The sequence below is a fragment of the Arachis hypogaea genome, chromosome 18, assembly GCF_003086295.3.
Source record: "Arachis hypogaea cultivar Tifrunner chromosome 18, arahy.Tifrunner.gnm2.J5K5, whole genome shotgun sequence".
NCBI lineage: Eukaryota > Viridiplantae > Streptophyta > Magnoliopsida > Fabales > Fabaceae > Arachis > Arachis hypogaea.
In genome coordinates, this window is record NC_092053.1 from 104,732,577 (window position 1) to 104,736,692 (window position 4,116).

The 4,116-nt window shown below is 40.6% G+C and overlaps 1 non-coding gene across 1 annotated transcript; it reads right to left on the minus strand.

Annotated features, from left to right (window-relative positions):
• Positions 1–272: 272 nt before the first annotated feature.
• On the minus strand, positions 273–376 carry LOC112774018 (small nucleolar RNA R71). The gene has a single exon (XR_003188532.1). It is a non-coding gene; the product is annotated as a small nucleolar RNA R71 (small nucleolar RNA).
• Positions 377–4,116: the final 3,740 nt, after the last annotated feature.

The window sequence follows — 4,116 nt, forward strand, 5'->3', positions numbered from 1 at the left end:
CACAGGTCATCACCCTTGTTCAGAACAACTGTTCGTTTGGAGGAGGTGTTCAAGAAGACCCCAATCAACATTTAACCACCTTCCTGAGAATATGTGACACAGTGAAGTCTAATGGTGTTCATCCTGATACCTATAGACTGCTCTTGTTTCCATTCTCACTTAGGGACAAAGCAGCCAAGTGGCTGGAATCTTTCCCAAGGGAAAGCTTGACAACATGGGAAGACGTGGTGAACAAATTCTTAGCAAGATTTTACCCTCCTCAACGAATCAATAGGCTGAGAGTTGAGGTCCAAACTTTCAAGCAACAAGATGGTGAGACTCTATATGAAGCATGTGAGAGGTTTAAAGACCTAACAAGGAGGTGTCCACCTGACATGTTCAACGAATGGGTGCAGCTGCACATTTTCTATGAAGGGCTCTCTTATGAGTCAAAGAAGGCCGTAGACCATTCATCTGGAGGATCTTTGAACAAAAAGACGACCATTGAGGAAGCCATAGATGTTATTGAAACAGTAGCAGAGAACGACTACTTCTATGCTTCCGAAAGAGGGAACACAAGAGGAGTAATGGAGCTAAACAATGTAGATGCTCTGTTGGCCCAAAATAAGCTCATTACCTAGCAGCTGGCTGACCTCACCAAGAAGATGGAGATGAACCAAGTAGCAGCAATCTCCACTTCATCAACAACACAAGAAGGAGTGCATGAAGAAGCAGAGGGTAGTCAGGAGCAAGCCAACTACATTGGAAATTCACCAAGGAAAAACTATGATCCATACTCCAAGACCTACAACCCTGGATGGAGAAACCACCCAAACTTTGGGTGGGGAAGTGAGCAAGATCAAAACCAAGACCAGAGACGTTACAACTCCAACAATAATGCAGCTCACCAGCAATTCACACAGAGGACATCTCAATACCCCCACAATAACACTTCTCCACACGCTTATCAAAACCAAAACAGCACATCTGCTCCGAATCACTCATCAATTGATGACAAGCTCTCTAAGATTGAAGCCTTACTTGAAGGAATATGCCAAGAGATTCAAGAAAATAAGGTGTTCAAGGAGGAGGTGCGAGCCAATATCAAGAACCAGGGAGAGACCATTAGGAAGCTGGAATTCCAAGTGGGATATTTAGCTGAGAAAATTCCCAAACCTACTGATAGCTTCCCAAGTGACACGGAGAAAAACCCCAAAGGAGAAGCAAAGAAAGTAAGATGGGAAGATTGCAAAATGGTCACTACAAGTGATCAAGAGGCTAAAGACAAGCAAAATACACTTTTCGAACAACCTGAAGACAACTCAACAAAGGAGGAGGATAAAGATCACCAAGAACCAGAAATCTCACAACAAGAGCTGCTGAAGCTCTATGCACCCTTCCCTCAACTGCTCAATGGTGCTGTGGGAAAAAGAATATACTCAAGGTTCCTAGACTTGTTTGCATCTCTGCATGTGAACATACCATTGATGAGATATTTTGGTGAGAAACGAATCTCTCAATAAACATCACAATCCAACCGGCAAGTGTACCGGGTCGTATCAAGTAATAAAAACTCACGGGAGTGAGGTCGATCCCACAGGGATTGAAGGATTGAGCAATTTTAGTTTAGTGGTTGATTTAGTCAAGCGAATCAAGATTTGGTTGATGATTGTGTGACTTGCAGAATGTAAATTGCATTGAAGTAAAGAGAACAAGAAATAAATTGCTGAAACTTAAAGAACAAGAAATTAAATGGCTGAAACTTAAAGTGCAAGAAATGTAAATTGCGGAATCTTAAAGTGCAAGGAATATAAATTGCTTGAAATGTAAAGGGAATTGGGGAATGGATTTGCAGAATTTAAACAAGGAAAAATTAAATTGCATCAAACAGAAGAGGGAAAGGGAATTGGGATTGAACCGGATCTTGAAGCAGTAAAGTAAATTAACAGAAAAAGCAATAAACAGAGAATTGAAATGAGAAATTCAGATCTCAGGACCCAGAGACTAGAAAACCAAGTCTAGATCTCAATGCCTTCCTAGATCCAACAAGAACAATAGCAAGGAAATTGTAAATTGCAAAGAAAAGAGATGATGAACAATGAACCGGAAATGGAATTCAATTAAGCAGTAAATAAACAGAGAGATCCAAGATTGAGATTGAAACAGAATTTCTTCAATTCTCCAATCCAAGATCCAAGACAAAAGTAAATGGAAAATGAAAGCAATGAAAGCAAAGAAATTAAAGTTCACTCAAGTTCAAAAGCTCTCCAAAAACTATTATGAAAATTCCAAAAGGAAAGCTCTTCTAATAACTTGAATTCTATCCTATTTATACACTTTCCAAAATGATCTTCAAGCCTTGAGTTGGGCCTTTGTTCTTGGTGGAATTGGGTTGAAAGAGGCCTTGGTTGATTGCTCTTGAAGTTTGAAGAAGAACCGAAGTGAACCAATTGAACCGGTTTTTGAAGTTGGCTAAGCTGGTTTCAACGTTAGGGCCAAAGTTAGGGGTCTAACTTTGACCCTAACTTTTCATATCAGCAAGCTAAATTCCCTGGTTTGGACGTTGGTGCCAATGTTAGGGGTCTAACTTTGACCCTAACGTTGGCCTTCCTTATATGCTAGTGGTGCCAACGTTAGCCTCCAAGTTAGGGGGCTAACATTGGCGCAAACGTTGGCCTTCCCCCTTTGAAATTTAAGTGCCAACGTTAGCCTCCAAGTTAGGGGGCTAACGTTGGCGCAAACGTTGGTGCCCAGGGGAGAAACTCTCAAGTTCCAACGTTAGCCTCCAAGTTAGGGGGCTAACGTTGGAGCTAACGTTGGCCACCTCTTTGCAATGTCATGTGCCAACGTTAGCCTCCAAGTTAGGGGGCTAACGTTGGCTCAAACGTGGGAGCCCAGGGAGTGATTTTCATGCCCAACGTTAGCCTCCAAGTTAGGGGGCTAACGTTGGGGCTAACTTCATGCAACCCGGTTCAATTTTCACTTATTCCCTTGTCCTCTCTTCACTCCTAGCCATTCCTCTTTGCTTCAACCTTTCTCCAAGCTTTCTTCACCTATCATAAACCAACCAAACTCATCAAAGCTATGCTCAAAATCATGAGATATTCAATCTTTCACAATATGCAACAAATATAGCACAAAACCTCATGAAATGGCATGAATTCATATATGGTTGGTTCAATCAAGGGAAACATGAAAATCTACTCAATTAGCTTGCTTGTAGCTCAAGAAAGTGCATAATTCTAATGAAAACAAAAGAAAAAGACTAGCTAAAATGGGCTAAGATGACTTGTCATCACAACACCAAACTTAAAGCTTGCTTGTCCCCAAGCAAGAAATAAATTTATGCTCCAAGGTTCTTTAAATTAAGATGGATTGAGGAATGCTTGTAAAGTGCAGTGAGTGAAGTGACCAAGTATCAGTGGGGTGAACTCTAAATCATATGCTCATGCAAGGGCTTCAGTGCTCACTAGTCCTTACATATTGGGAGTCGTAGGTCTTAGGATTTTCATCCAAATGGTACCATGGAGATCTCTTTATATGTAATCACCTTGAAGCAGCTTATAGTTTCTGTGCTTTGGCCTCGACTCTAAGTATCATGTCTTAAGGCGGCTCTTTAGATAAGCTTTCAATCAATACTCCTAAACCAGTTGGTTTTAAGGTATTAGGTGTTAAAGCACCCCTAAGGATTTACTTGCTCAAGCCTCTTTCCTTGACACACTTCAACCACAAGCATTTACTAGGATAACAACTCTTTGAGTTTTTGTTTCTTCTTTCTTTTCTGCCTAGTAATTGATGCTCAGAGCCTTGGACCATGTTCTTTTTGTTTTTGTACTTTCTTTTCTTTCTTTTGTTTTGTTTGCTGCTTCTCGGATCAATAGATTTTTGAGAATCCCCACAATACTTCTTTGAACTTCATGTCCCGCCTATGAGCTCCCATGCAAGTTTTCACAAGCATGCAACCTCAATACATAATCATACAACTAGAACCACCACTTCTCCTAATCTTTTGCTTGCCTCAAAATTGTTTAATTCCTCAATTCTTCTTTTCAAAGAACTTTCATGTGATGCATTTCTTGGAAATTGAGTGCAAACAAGTTTTGAAGATGAGAATGTTGTGAGTGATCAAACATCTTG